The sequence below is a fragment of the Cucumis sativus genome, chromosome 5, assembly GCF_000004075.3.
Source record: "Cucumis sativus cultivar 9930 chromosome 5, Cucumber_9930_V3, whole genome shotgun sequence".
In the NCBI taxonomy this organism is placed as follows: Eukaryota; Viridiplantae; Streptophyta; class Magnoliopsida; order Cucurbitales; family Cucurbitaceae; genus Cucumis; species Cucumis sativus.
In genome coordinates this window covers 13,450,694-13,467,012 of record NC_026659.2, presented here as the reverse complement: position 1 = coordinate 13,467,012, position 16,319 = coordinate 13,450,694, and the positions used below count along the sequence as shown (strand labels likewise).

The 16,319-nt window shown below is 39.7% G+C and overlaps 1 long non-coding RNA gene across 1 annotated transcript; it reads right to left on the bottom strand.

Moving 5' to 3' along the window:
* Positions 1 to 14,198: 14,198 nt before the first annotated feature.
* LOC116403883 lies at positions 14,199 to 15,671 on the bottom strand. The gene is made up of 2 exons (XR_004216808.1): positions 15,412 to 15,671; positions 14,199 to 14,542 (listed from the first exon to the last, which is right to left on the bottom strand). It is a non-coding gene; the product is annotated as an uncharacterized LOC116403883 (long non-coding RNA).
* Positions 15,672 to 16,319: the final 648 nt, after the last annotated feature.

Genomic DNA, 16,319 nt, shown 5'->3' with positions numbered 1-16,319 from the left:
GATGGAATCAGGAACTTCCATCAGGTGGAGCATCTGCACTTCGATCCCCACCAACCGTTCTTCATGGGTCTTGCTCGCTCGTTTTGCAGTCGACATTTTATTTTTGTCAAAACTGTCACTCAGCCAACTTTGGCTCTGATACCACTTGTCACAATCGTAGCGTTTCAACCTCGAGACGGACGATTGTGCGGCACTTGTTCTAACTCGATGAACAAGTCAGTCGATCAATATCCAAGAGTTGTGGGTAACGTCGATGTATGTCGTAACCTTCGTTTGCGTTTTAGGGACATTTTATTTATAAAACACGGGAAAGAAAGAAATACATTGAAATAGACGTTACAATAAGCATTAAAGACTGTCAATTGCAAGGAAAAAGGGTTGCTTGCAAAGAGTACAACTAATGCTTGGGCGGGGATTCAACTGGTATGCCTCCCCTATAGTACATTTTGAACATTTTCCTCTCTGGCAGGCTTGCATATGAAAATGCCGAAACGTCACACCCAAGCTTTATGACCTAGAATGAAAAGCAATCAGCTAAACTAGTTATGCAAACTAAAGATGAGATAAACTGGGGGTAATCGGAGCATATAACCAAAGGTAAACACACTTTGGAAAAATATGTTCGTGACACCAGGCGGCGCAGAACGCACTAATCCGTGACCAACAAGTTTTCTGAAACCAAACTGAAGAGAATTGTTACTTTCCAAAAAAAACGCACTAATCCGCGACCAACAAGTTTTCCAAAAAACCAAACGTTACCTCCGTCTCATTCCCTAATGGATAGTCCTTCGGACCTGTCTTATGGCGCAGTTCTTCCTTCGCAATATTGGGCCTCAGTAGCTTAATATTCAGGGTTGGAAATCTTGTTGAAGACTCCGGTTAATATGGATAGTCCTTCGGACCAGTCTTATGGTGCATCTGGACCCCTTATAATTGGGCCATAGATCTTTGCACCTTGTTTTTCTTCTTTGCGCCTAACGAAGAAGATGGGATAGACTTTTGACTTTTTCTTCCTGATCATCGACCGCCTTTTTTTTATTCTTTTCACCTTGTTCATTGATTGCGCTTGCACGAGTATTCTCAATATTCTTTGAACCTCTCCTCTATGTCTATTAGAACAGAGAATAGTCCCCAGATCCAAGGTGAAGGACTAGTCTGAAATCTACCATATTAACCTGTGGAATCTTTGATACATCCACATTGTTCAAAGAAAGCCTATCCTCCGTCCTTTTTCAATATTCTTCGATCATTCTTTTTCAATATTCTTTCTCAACAATATCCCCCAAGTGCGGTAGTTCGTCCGAAGGACTATTCAATCCATTATTTTTCGCTTGCACTCCTTTCTTCTTTTCCGCAATATTCTTTGCTCCGATCATTCATAGATTATGCTGAAGGAGGTCCTCCGGACTATCCATATTAGTGACTGCGGAAGAAAAACAAAGGTCTATATGAACTAGTTAGGCGAAGGACAGACATGTTAATATGGATAGTCCTTCGGACCTGTGGAATGTAAAAGAAAGCCTATCCGTCTCATTGATATTGATAAGGAACCCTCCTCTTGAGTCTGAAATCTACCCTTATTTATTTATGGATTTCATTGAAGGCGAAGGCGCAATGAAATATGCGTTGACGAGCGCAAAGAACTAAAAAGAAAGGTCCAGATGACTATCCATTAGGGAAATTAAGGAGCAAAGATCATGGCCCACTCCTCCTTCAGCATAATCTACGAAGCGCATTTATCTAAGAAAAGAAGAAAGGCTCTTTTCATATTGAGAATATTGCTGGAATATTTGCACTGGGGATATTGATTTGAGAGAAAGATTAGACATTGAGCCTCCTTCTACGTCTTTTAGATAAAAAAAAGAGATTTTTCTTCCATAAGGATGAAAACGAGTCCTCCCCTTGTTCATTGAGGTCCGCTCCCTCCTTTTGAGCTTTCTTCTTTATTATCCCGCTCCATCTTCAGCTCTGTGGGCTTCCTTTCATATTCAACCGCTACGTGGGAGATAGAAGAAAATCAATGAAGAAGTCAATGCCCACTACGCGGGGAAGGAGACAAGACTACGTAGCTACTTTCAGTGGATAGGTCGTCCGGAGGACTTGTTTTTATACATCTGAGGAACTCAAACTTATGGCCTCCGTAGTCCGCTCCCTCCTTTATTTTCAAGGTTGAATATGAAAGGTTTGAAGTTAGAAGTGAAAGGAAGAAAAAGTCAATGGATGTCCTCCGACTCTCTTCTTTATGGTTCGGAGCCTTTGATCATTCTTTGAGCCTCCAGACCTACTAGAGAAAGCCCCACTCCGCCGAAGAATCCAGAAAGCTAAGCTTGATAAAATCCTTCGCCTAATTCAATGGATCTAATGGACACAATATTCTTTGCACCTGGACCCAGCCTCCAGCTTCTTATTCGACGTTAGGAGTATTAAGACCGAAGGACAGACAGGTCCTCCGGACCTGTCTGCCCTTCTATATATTCTTTGCACCGCTCCGTGGGTCCTTTCCATTAATAGTTAGGAGTCTTAAGACCTCAGTCCTATCCATATTAACCCGCGCTAAGTTCCATTAAGAGAAAATTCTTTGCTCTCTGCGACTCGAACTAATAGTATTCAACAATATCCCTGTCTTTGAGCCTCCGGAGCCTAAAAAATATAGCTTAAAGGAAGAGGTGCAAAGAATATTGCGTGATTGATGCCTCCGTCTCTCTGATTTATGGTTATGGTTCTCCTGAACCTACTCCCTACGGCAAGGCAGAAGACTGCCAGAAAGAAGAAAGCCTAGGAGAAGACAACTCCCAGAAAGTTTGAAAGTGGAATCAAATAACTAAGAACGAAGATTTGTTGGGAAGGAAAGCCGTCATAAGTACTTTCGTCTTATTTTTAGTCCTCTTTCATTGATCTATTTTGATGCCAAGAAGAAACTTCAGGATTACTATCAATGAACAAGGGAAGCACTACGCGGAAGTTTCAGTTCCTCAGTCGGAATATGGACCTCGCATATTTCATTGCGCCTTCTCTCCTTTCAGTCGAGCCCTCAGTCCTATCCATTAGACTGCACCTCGCAATATTCTTTGCGCCTGCGCCTGGACCTTTCTTTGACTAGAAACTGAAAGTAGGATATTCTTCTAATAGTAGAATAAGAGGATATTCTCAGAGAAGAGATAATAAAGATAAATAGCTAAGGATATTCTTTCTTCTCGTGTAGTGGGCTTACGGAGTGGGTCGCAAAGTGAATTTCTAGGCGAAGGCTGAATGAATTGAGTTGCGGCTATTACTTTATTTGGAGCGAAGGTGCAAAGAATATTGCGTGGATGGATAGGTGCAAAGAATATTGTGAGGCTAAAAGAATCCCACGGAGCGGGATAGTCCTCCGGACTGTTAAGGCTCAATGCAATATGAGTGATTCCTATTCCCGCCTTCTACGCCATAAATCAGTTGGAATATAGAGGGATCTATCCAAGGAAAGCCTAGGGCTCGATCAAAGCAACAAGATCTTTTTCTAGTTAGACTTCTATCAATGCAATGAAAGAACCATCCCTTCCTATTTTTTAGTCCTGTCAGATAGAAAGAAAATGAGACCCCAAAGAGCCCTTCTTTACCACTTTAGCGGGTGGGGGTGAAGGGGGGGTTTACATACAACCGAGGCAAAGTGGTTTGTGATTGAATCTCAAAGGCATTCTTATCATTTGGCAACCATCGTAGGAGGTGTGATGTACATGCACTCATTTCAAGGGGGTGCAAGACTTCTCAGTTTGGGCCTCATATTTCTCCTATATACCATGTTCGTATGGTGGCGCGATGTTCTACGTGAATCCACGTTGGAAGGACATCATACCAAAGTCGTACAATTAGGACTTCGATATGGTTTTATTCTCTTTATCGTATCGGAGGTTATGTTCCTTTTTGCTTTTTTTCGGGCTTCTTCTCATTCTTCTTTGGCACCTACGGTAGAGATCGGAGGTATTTGGCCCCCAAAAGGGATTGGGGTTTTAGATCCTCGGGAAATCCCTTTTCTTAATACCCCTATTCTCCTTTCATCCGGAGCAGCCGTAACTTGGGCTCATCATGCTATACTCGCGGGGAAGGAAAAACGAGTTGTTTACGCTTTAGTAGCTACCGTTTCACTGGCTCTAGTATTCACAAGCTTTCAAGGAATGGAATATTATCAAGCACCCTTCACTATTTCTGATAGTATTTATGGTTCTACCTTTTTCTTAGCAACTAGCTTTCATGGTTTTCATGTGATTATAGGTACTCTTTTCTTGATCGTATGTGGTATTCGCCAATATCTTGGTCATCTGACCAAGGAGCATCACGTTGGCTTTGAAGCAGCTGCATGGTACTGGCATTTTGTAGACGTGGTTCGGTTATTCCTATTTGTCTCTATCTATTGGTGGGGAGGTATATGAAAGAACGAAAGAGTGGATTGAGGAATTCAAGCTCGAAGACAAAGAGAACCGGGCTTTTCCAAAGAATTACAGCAGCTTTCCCACTCCCTCTCATTATTATATACCACAAGGTCTCTTCCACTTTCCTACCAAATCTCTCTTTATTCTGGCACATAAATTCAGGGATCGAAGAGATTATGGCAGATCATGTTCACCAAGAAATGACCCGAAATTGGATCTTGGTCTATTTGAGATTCTTCCTTTTCATCTCCATCAAAGATCTTTTCTTGTCTCTCATTTCTTTTCCGAATCAATCGAAGAACCTAATGGACTCATCCTTGCCTGCTATGAAAGATATCGGCCTTGCGGAAGGAAGGAAGTGAATTTTGAGTTTCAGTTTTGTGTATAAAGGTTTGAAACTCGATCTCCCTCCCCTGATTTATGGATGTTCCTACCAAGAACATCGATCAGTCTAGGCTTTCCTCTTTATAGTACTCCGAAGGCTCCGTCGGACCCCTTATTCATTTCCTCCTATCGAGCCTTTGTCCTCTTATTCCTTGAATCTGATCTTCCTTATTCATTCGTCTTCATATTCTGGAGCTAAGACCCTTCCAATGCTCCCTTTCGCCATGCATAAACTGCACCGCTCTAAGAATTTCTCTAAATAGAGAACGGATACGCCCATAAGGAATGCTCATTGCCCAAAAGACCTTTTCGACATCAAAATGTAATGTAATGAGAGTGTGGATTCTCAATTGTAACCTCCCATTGCTCGAGATCCGATAGCATGCAGCAACTAGTTGTAAGAAAGAGGGGGGAGTATCAAGAGATATTTCAAGTGTGCAGTGAGGAGTAATAGGTAGCCATACTTAACTCGGCCCAAGCAATGCCCATCCCATGCCTTTCTTGGTTGGACCAACCCAACCGGCGATTTCCGTCTTCCTTCATTGGGAGAGCAAGAACAAGTCTCTCTTTTTTTGGGGGGGGGAGCAGAGCAGTCAAAGAATAAACCAAAGAAAATGATTGTTCTCAAATGGCTATTCCTCACAATTGCTCCTTGTGATGCAGCGGAACCATGGCAATTAGGATCTCAAGACACAGCAACACCTATGATGCAAGGAATAATAGACATACATCACGATATCTTTTTCTTCCTCATTTTGATTTTTGTTTTCGTATCACGGATTTTGGTTCGCGCTTTATGGCATTTCCACTATTCTAAAAAGAAAATACCGCAAAGGATAGTTCATGGAACTACTATCGAGATTCTTTGGACCATTTTTCCTAGTATCATTCCGGTGTTCATTGCTATATCATCCTTTGCTCTCTTATACTCAATGGACGAGGTAGTAGTAGATCCAGCCATGACTATCAAAGCTATTGGACATCAATGGTATCGGACTTATGAGTATTCTGACTATAACAGTTCCGATGAACAGTCACTCACTTTTGACAGTTATACGATTCCAGAAGATGATCTAGAATTGGGTCAATCACGTTTATTAGAAGTGGACAATAGAGTGGTTCTACCAGCCAAAACTCATCTACGTATTATTGTAACACCTGCTGATCTACCTCATAGTTGGGTTGTACCTTCCTCAAGTGTCAAATGTGATGTTGTACCTGGTCGTTTAAATCAGATCTCCATTTTGGTACAATGAGAAGGAGTTTACTATGGTCAGTGCAGTGAGATTTGTGGAACTAATCATGCCTTTACACCTATCGTCGTAGAAGCAGTTCCTAGGAAAGATTATGGTTCTCGGGTATCCAATCAATTAATCCCTCAAAGCGGGGAAGCTTAAGTGGAAATGAAAGACATAATATCTCAGTGAGGGAAAAGGAGGGAGACCACTCAATTTCAGGCTGAACTCGCTCGCTCGAACGCTTCTTTAGTAGACAAGGAGTTCTGTGCATAAGCCCCTTTAGAGAGAGGGGGAAGTCCTACACGAACTCGTAAGTCAAGTACTAGACGAGCCTTGTCTACGAAGCAAAGCGCCCTCATCTTGCTTTTGGCGAAGCTTAACGAACTAGATAATAGGCATTTTTTTATGGTAGGAAGACTACTTTTTAGGCCGACCACAAATACAAGTCATGAGCGATAGCGAAGCCAAGCCGTATAAAGGCGAGCAGCCCTTATAGCAATAGCAAACGGCCTACTTATAGCCCGCCCGCCCTCGCCTATTTTTTGGACGCTATCAGTCCGAAGGACTTATCCATATTAACCTGACTCATCGAAGGCGCAAAGAATATTGCGAGACGAAGGACTCGGTAAAATCGCAATATTCTTTGTCAATCAAATTCTTTGATCCTTGCGACTGAGTAGGTAAGTGTCCAGGTGGTCAAAGCCCTCAATAATAAGGGATAGCTCTGACTTTGAAAACCACTTTGAACCTTGCTCCCCTATCCTTCTCCTCCGGAGGGGTTTTACAAGCTCATAAAATGGCAATTCTTCACCGCCTCAATGAATCCACAGGTCGCAATATTCTTTGCGCCGCTCCGTGGGCAATGATCTTTGCTCCGGTCAAAATCAATATATATGATTCATAGTCAAGAGGTGCAAAGTTCGGTTAATTACAGAAATTCTGGAGGACTACTTCGGTTAATTACGGATAGTCCTACGGATAAGTATCCTGCGGACTCCGGACGGAGGATAATGGATAGTCCTATTTCTGTTAATTACGGATGGTCCTACGAATAAATCCTCTGATAGAACTAAGTCATGCACAGCGGAAAAAAAATCGAATTTCTACCCTAATTGCCACAATTAACATGTAACCATAAATTAATCAAATTAGGGTTTTAGGAAATATTACCTTTGAAGCTTTCAAAAGGTTTGATATCTTCTTACCAATTCTAACCGAGACCACCACTAGTACTCAACTGCTATCCTCTAGACAAAGAACCGGGTTGTGGGACCCAATTTTGGTGTAGAAAGTAATGGAGATAAAATGGGATTGGAAGGTTTCCTTTTTTTTTATTTGGTTGAGATGATGAAAATGATAAAAGAGGCAAAAGTTCTTCAACATTTGAAAACACCTCTATTTATAACCTAATTACATGCAAAAATGCATGCAATTCATTTTGCCAAATCTCAACACCAAATGTTCCACTAACAATTAGTGGAACTTAGTGGGCTAGGTGTCTATATCTCATATAGCCACATATCCCACTAAGAGTTAGTGGGATTATCCAACAAAATGTTGGATTTTCCCACTAACTTAGTCCAAGGGTAAAATGGTCATTAGATATTTCTAGTCAAAAGTCAAACTTTGACTTTTCTTAGTAAAAAGTCAAAATGTTGAGATAGTCAGTTTTAAACAGTAAACGGTGTTATAACGTAAAAAAAACTAATTCATGGTTCAGTCTTATGTAAACATTTTACATAGAATGCCCTCACTTTCATGTCTCTACATGAACGATTAGGATCACCTCGTTTGTACCACAAAGTGGACCGCATCCATAGTTTCCCTAAATAAGGCACCCAACCTTTATTTCATATACTATAGACTATTTAGGCTATATACTCGAACTTGATCCACGTTTATGTTTACACATAAAGTTCAAGTTTATTCAAAAATAGCCTTGGAACTTGATTTATTGGATTTAAGATTATAATATTTAATTTCTCAATAACAACTTTATTGAACAGAATATGATTTATAAACTACGAGTTTTAGGACAAAAAATTCCAACATCCTCCGGACTACTTCCCTCCATATGGATGGTCCTACGGATAAATTCTCTGGACTCCGGATAAATCCAGCGGACTTCGGACCCTGGACCTTTCTTTGATGGTCCGAAGGCGCAATTCAATATGCGAGTACGCGGGAATGAATTCTATTACTTTCTTTTCATTGATAGATATATGTACCACACCGAAGAAGCAAAATGCCGATATGCTTGATGTACCAATCAAGCCCAGGAAGGAGGAGCAAAGAATATTGCGAGGCGAAGAACCACCATGCCGAGATTCGCGGCAAAGAGAGCGATCAATGAATAAGGATAGGGGAGGCCCTTGTTATGATATATATATATTATTATGTAATATATGTCCTTTATTGTAATTTTACATAGTCTCTAGGGTTTAGTTTATTCTCTATATAAATATGTAACATTGCTTTGACTTAACAAATAATAAGACAGATACGTTTCTGAATTCTAAATTACATGGTATCAGAGCCCTCCATTAGGTTTGAAGTTTGGGTTACCTTCCGGTGACCATTTGTCGACACCGCCCATACCATAAGAAGCACCACCTCCGTCCGCCCAAGTCTGTCTTCGCCGATCGCCGGAAAACACCGCGCGTGACCGTCACGCGCCGCCGGAATCATCGTCACCTTCATCCACACAGGCGCGTGAGAGCGCGTGAGAAGTCCGATTTGTCTTCTGTCTTCTGGGCTTGTCTCGAACCATTGTTTCCTGCCAGTCTGTACCATTGGGTCTATCAAATAACATTCGGGTTTGACGAAAACCGAAGGTTACACGATTGGTTTTGTGTCTTTTTCCAATTTTGCAGCTGTTTGGATTGATTTTCTCTTTGTTCGAGTGGACTACAATCAACGTGTGACTTCAATATGGCCGACATAAAAAATTTGGTAGTCTCCAACGTTATTCCCTTGGCCTCTAAGATCACAGAACATAAGTTAAATGGATCCAATTATTACGATTGGCGTCGGACAATTTTATTTTATTTGAGAAGTACTGATATGGATGATCATATGACTGAAGATCCCCCAAAAGATGCAAAGCAGAAGAAGGATTGGCTTCGTGATGATGCCCGTTTATATCTTCAGATCAAGAATTCAATTGAGAGTGAGATAATTGGATTGGTTGATCACTGTGAGTCTGTTAAAGAACTTTTGGAATTTTTGGATTTTCTATACTCAGGTAAAGAGCAAGTGCATAGAATGTTTGAAGTTTGTATGCAATTTTCTCGTGCGGAACAGAAAGCTGAGTCTGTCACCAGCTACTTTATGCGTCTTAAGAAGATCATTGCCGAGTTGGCTTGTTGTTACCTTTTAGTCCTGATGTTAAAGTTCAACAAGTTCAACGAGAGAAGATGGCTGTTATGATTTTCCTGAATGGACTCTTACCTGAATTTGGAATGGCAAAGACACAGATTCTCTCTGACTCCAAGATTCCATCATTAGATGATGCCTTCACTCGAGTCCTTCGCATTGAAAGCTCTCCGACTAGTGTGTCTATTCCTCAACCCAGTAGTGCTCTCTTTAGCAAGAACAATAACCCTCGGGCACCTCAGAGGAATAGTACTGATCATCGAAAACCAGAGTCTGTAGAGATTGTTTGTAACTACTGTCGTAAGCCAGGCCATATGAAACGTGATTGTCGGAAATTGCTATATAAGAATAGTCAACGATCTCAACATGCTCAGATAGCCTCCACATGTGATATACCAGAGGCGTCAGTTACTATTTCGGCAGATGAGTTTGCTAAGTTTCAGAATTACCAAGAGTCATTACAAGCGTCATCTTCCTCTACTCCGATTGCATCCACTGTTGCCCCAGGTAATATAAAGTGTCTTCTTACATCATCTACCAAATGGGTCATAGACTCTGGTGCCACAGCTCATATGACAGGTAATTCTCACCTATTTTCTAGACCGTTGTCCCCTGCCCCTTTTCCATCGGTTACATTGGCCGATGGCTCCACATCTTCTGTTCTTGGCTCTGGCACTATTCACCTTACCCCATCATTTTCTCTCTTCTGTGTTACATTTGCCTAACTTATCCTTTAATTTAATTTCTACTAGTCAACTTACTCATGACCTAAATTGTGTTGTCATGTTCTTTTCTGGTTATTGCTTGTTTCAGGATCGTGTGACGAAGAAGATTATTGGTAGAGGATATGAGTCAGGAGGCCTTTATCTCTTTGATCATCAAGTATCGCAAGCTGTGGCGTGTCCTGTCGTTCCCTCTCCTTTTGAAGTCCATTGTCGTTTAGGTCATCCATCTTTGTTCGTGTTGAAGAAACTTTATCCAGAATTTAGGTCTTTGTCCTCTTTAAATTGTGATTCGTGTCAATTTGCGAAATTTCATCGTCTTAGTTCGAGTCCTCGAGTCGATAAACGAGCAATTGCTCCATTTGAGTTAGTTCATTCTGATATTTGGGGTCCGTGTCCAGTTGTATCTCAAACAGGCTTTCGTTATTTTGTTACTTTTGTTGACGATCATTCTCGTCTAACTTGGTTATATTTAATGAAAAATCGTTCTGAGTTATTATCTCATTTTTGTGCCTTTCATACTGAAATAAAAAACCAATTTAATGTCTCTATCAAAACTTTGCGTACTGATAATGCGGGTGAATATTTTTCTCATTCTCTTGGCTCTTACTTGTGTGAAAATGGCATTATTCATCAATCTTCCTGTGCTGACACTCCATCTCAAAATGGTGTTGCGCGAAAAAATAGGCATTTACTTGAAACTGCCCGTGCTTTATCGTTTCAAATGCATGTTTCAAAAATCTTTTGGGTTGATGCTGTCTCTACAGCTTGTTTTTTGATTAATAGAATGTCTTCCTCTGTTCTTAATGGTGAGATTCCCTATCGTGTTCTTTTTCCTACCAAGCATTTGTTTCCTATTGCTCCTAAGATATTTGGTTGTGTCTTTTGTTCGTGACGTTCGTCCTCATCATACTAAGTTAGATCCCAAATCCTTGAAGTGTATCTTCTTGGGTTATTCACGTGTTCAAAAGGGTTATCGTTGTTATTGTCCTACCCTTAAAAGGTATCTGGTTTCGCCTGATGTTGTCTTTTTTGAAGATACACCCTTTACTTCATCACCATCGAGTTTGTGTCAGGGGGAGGATGACAATCTTTTTATATATGAGGTTACCTCTCCCACACCATCCTTGTCTACTGATGTGCCTCCTTCCCGCCCGTTGATTTCTCAAGTCTACTCCCGACGACCTCCACCACAACCTTCAGACTCATGTCCTCCATCAATGCTTCCTTCATCATGTGATCCAGCGCCAAGTGATGATCTTCCCATTGCTCTTCGCAAAGGTAAACGCAAGTGTACTTACCCCGTTTCTTCCTTTATTTCCTATCACCAGTTATCTCCCTCCACATATGCGTTTATTACGTCTCTTGAGTCCACATCTATTCCTAACTCTGTTCATGAAGCTTTGTCTCATCCTCGCTGGCAAAATGCAATGATTGAGGAGATGACTGCTTTAGATGATAATGATACTTGGGATTTGGTATCTCGTCCTGCAGGAAAGAAGGCCATTGGTTGTAAATGGGTGTTTGCTGTCAAGATGAATCCTGATGGAACAGTGGCTCGTTTAAAGGCTCGCCTTGTTGCCAAAGGTTATGCTCAAATCTATGGCACTGATTATTCAGATACATTCTCTCCGGTTGCCAAGTTAACTTCCATTCGCCTATTTCTTTCCATGGCTGCTACCAATAAATGGTCGTTGCATCAACTTGACATTAAGAATGCTTTTCTTCACGGTGATCTTCAAGAGGAAGTTTATATGGAACAACCACCAGGGTTTGTTGCTCAGGGGGAGAGTGATAAAGTATGTCGCCTTCGAAAATCTCTGTATGGTTTGAAACAGAGTCCTCGTGCGTGGTTTGGTAAGTTTAGTCAAGCCCTTGTATGCTTTGGTATGAAGAAGAGTACATCTGATCATTCAGTTTTCTATCGCCGATCTGAGAAGGGTATAGTTCTACTAGTTGTATATGTTGATGATATTGTTATTACTGGAAATGATGCATTGGGTATTTCGTCTCTCAAAACTTTCCTTCAGGGTCAGTTTTATACAAAAGATTTGGGCCAATTGAAATATTTTTTGGGCATTGAAGTGATGAGAAGCAAGAAAGGTATTTATTTGTCTCAACGAAAATATGTACTTGATTTGTTGTCTGAAACAGGAAAATTAGGCACCAAACCAAGTGGCACTCCAATGATGCCAAATCAGCAACTTGTTAAAGAAGGAGAATTATGTAAAGATCCTGAGAGATATAGGAGATTAGTTGGGAAGTTGAACTACTTAACAGTGACTCGACCAGACATTGCATATTCTGTAAGTGTTGTAAGTCAATTCATGTCTTCCCCTACAGTGGATCATTGGGCTGCAGTAGAGCAGATTTTGTGTTATCTAAAAGCTGCTCCTGGACGTGGGATCCTATACAAAGATCATGGACATACGAGAGTTGAATGTTTTTCTGATGCTGATTGGGCGGGGTCTCGTGAGGATAGGAGATCGACTTCTGGATATTGTGTTTTTGTAGGTGGAAACTTAGTTTCATGGAAGAGTAAGAAACAAAATGTTGTTTCTCGTTCGAGTGCTGAGTCAGAATATAGAGCTATGGCACAATCTGTGTGTGAAATAGTATGGATTCACCAACTATTATCTGAGATAGGCTTCAGTATTACCGTGCCAGCTAAATTATGGTGTGATAATCAAGCTGCACTTCATATTGCATCTAATCCAGTATTTCATGAACGAACTAAACATATTGAGGTGGATTGTCACTTCATTCGTGAGAAAATCCAAGATGGGTTGGTGTCCACAGGATATGTGAAGACCGGAGAACAATTGAGAGATATTCTAACTAAAGCTTTAAATGGAACAAGGATAAGCTATCTGTGCAACAAGTTGGGCATGATCGACATATTTGCTCCAACTTGAGGGGGAGTGTTATGATATATATATATATATACATATGTCCTTTATTGTAATTTTACATAGTCTCTAGGGTTTAGCTTATTATCTATATAAATATGTAACATTGCTTTGACTCAAAGATAATAAGACAGATACGTTTCTGAATTCTAAATTACAGCGCCTAACAGAGAAAGGATCCACGGCGGGGAAACTAGAGTCAGCGAGAAAGAATGAATAAGTCACAATCTACCTAGGAAAGATAACAAGGACATCGAGAGAGCTATCTAATGAAACCATTTCTCTCTTCACTCCGCTATGCTTTGTTCACTCTCTTCGTTTAAGCGAGTCAACTTCTATAAATCACTACTGATAGTAGATTCAGTGCTACTTGTCGAACTCTCAACATATGTCTATCAAATTTCTTTGTGTTCAGTGTACCGCTATCAATTCTTTTTCTGTCCCGTACCGCTACGCTACAACGTAGTCAACTAGGTTTGGGAACAGCACCTGAACTGAACTACTACTGGCTTAGCTGCCTAGCTACTAATAACTTGGCACCCGTCCTGCCAATATAGTAGAAAGAGTAGTGGTAGGAATCCACTCAGGGCACACTTGTTAGCTACAGTTCCCATCTGTCTTGTAAAGAACTAGAACTGCGCCCGTAGTTACGAGACTAGCTCCTCTGGCCAAACTCTTGCTCCTCAGATTCACAGACTGAAGGTGCAAAGAATATTGTGTTGCGTTAGCTACTTAATTCTATTAGAGTCAGACAAGGCCTTGACTCTCTGCCTTCCTATATCATACTTGGGAACTACTAGACATGGGGTCATACTCATCCCAACAATTAAGTCATTTCTGCCTTTTCTCTCTCCATTCTTCCTCCTTTATCTCCATCCTTAATAACCCCATATTAAAGTTGCACATAGAGATACACAAATATAAGATCACTTCTTCAGAAAACAAAACCAACAATTATTCAAGAACCCCAGTTCAACAACCAAGTCCGTGTTTAAATGCAAGCGACAAAAACTATAAAATAAAAATCCTAAAAATTACTCAGGACACTCTTCAAAATAGAAAAAGAACAGAATCACAAAATGCAAGAGCGATTAAGGTACTCCAGATCTATTAAGGCTAAAAAACTCTTCCATTTCTTCAACATAAACCAAGAGCAAGAAAGGATTTAAATTAACTTTAACAGACCATAGAAAAAGGACATCATAATTACAACACAAATATAGGAGTGTAATAGTAACATGGAGGGAATTTTAAAAAGTAACAAAACGCAAAACTTTAGAGATGAAATGAATATTCACAGATTTGATTTTTAAAAAAATTACCAAAGATGGATCTTATTTATTTTTATATATATTTATATAAATATCTTAAGTAAAAGGACATGAAAAGTAATAGCGTAGACGTACCTGTATTTCTTTAATAGAAAAGTGGTGGGATGCTTGAGGAGAAACTAATTACTCGTTGGTCAATCAAATGCTTCTCTTTCACAAGTCCTTGCACCTCTAAGCCTAACTAGCCAAAATCCAACAAAAAAAAAACCAAAAACCAAAAACCGCTGAAAAAAACCCTAAAAATCAAGACATCAAGATAATTTCTATACTTTTAAGCCTAACTAACTGAGAAGTATCAAACAGAAATCGAAACACATTTACATGAACAATTGCTAATACATTTCGAGAGGAGTGGAAAGTAGAAAATAGAATAACCAAAGCATGGACATAGTTTAACACTCACAGTAAATTGATGCAGAAGCATCTTTGTGCTCCGGTCACACATACGCCCAAAACTTCCTTTCTTCTAACTTAGTTAACACCATCAATTCCCTTGTAGATTAACAATACCAATCAATGCCACCAACAGAACCCAGAGCAATAGTAATTTAGGAACCCAAGCTCTCTTAGCTTGAATGGATGCACTCTTTTTTACTTTCAATTTGCCCATTAGACCTTACAGCCCCTAGGTGGTGGCTCTACTGCATCTTCATACCCATCCCAACAATCCAGTCATTTCTTCCTTTTCTCCGTCCCTTCTTCCTCCTTTATCTCCTTCCTTAATAACCTCATATTAAAGTTGCACAGAGAGACAAAAATATAAGATCACTTCTTATGAAAATAAAAGCAACAATCATTCAATAACCCCATATCAACAACCATATAGTATGAAAAAGGCAAGAGAGAGACTGAACAGAAAGGGATGCCTTATGGCCAATTCGCTCCCCAGCGAAACCTTAAAAAGGTGATTCATTCTCCGAAGCCTGTCTATTCCCCAACGCGCGTGATTAAATGCAAGCCGAAAAAAAACAAAAAATAATATCCTCAAAATTACCCAGGACACTCTCCAAAATAAAAAAAGAACAACAGAATTACAGAATCCAAACCTGAACAATTCGTGGAATTTCCGAGAAAATAACCTCTGTTTCATCGGCGATTCAGGTACTCAAGATCTATCAAGGCTAAAAAACTCTTCCATTCAACTTATACCTAGAGCGAATAAGGATCTAAATTAACTTTAAAAAACCATAGAAAAAGGACATGATAATTACAATACAAATATAAGAGTGTATTAGTACCATCGAGGGAATTTTAGAAAGTACAAATCACATAATTTTAGAGATGAAATGAGTATTTATAGATTTAATTTTTTAAAAAATTACCAAAGATGGATCTTATTTATTTTGATATATATTGACCAAGGACGGACTTTGGTTGCCAAAGGAGAAGCCTCTTTCTTTACTAAAAAAATGGTTGAATGATTGAGGAGAAGCTTATTACTTGTAGGACAATCAAATGCTTCTCTTTCACTAGCCCTTGCTTCTTAAGCCTAACTAACCAAAACACCCCTAAAAAACAACCAACCAAACACCCCTAATGCAAATAACATCGCACAACACATGACCAAAGAAAGAAAAAGAAGAAACTCAAAATTTCAAAAAACATAATACAAAATGCAAAACAAGCTAACGATAATAAATCTAAATTAAAGATGTATCATCTCTTATAAAAAAAAAAAAAAATTAAAGATGTACATCCCCCAACAATGGACCCAAAAAAGAAAAAGAAGAAACTCAAAATTTTAAAACAGTTCAATAAGAAATAATCCATCAGAAAGGGTTCTTTATGGAATGTAAGAAATAGTAACACAATTTTTTTAACAATCCAATAGTACATAATAAAAATAAAAGAATGTCGAATAAAAGAGGGAAGGGTTTGAATTTTTCGAACCCCTGTATAGATGCAAATAACAAAGGCCAAAAAGAAAATAAAATCTACACTCCCAACAAGAAAT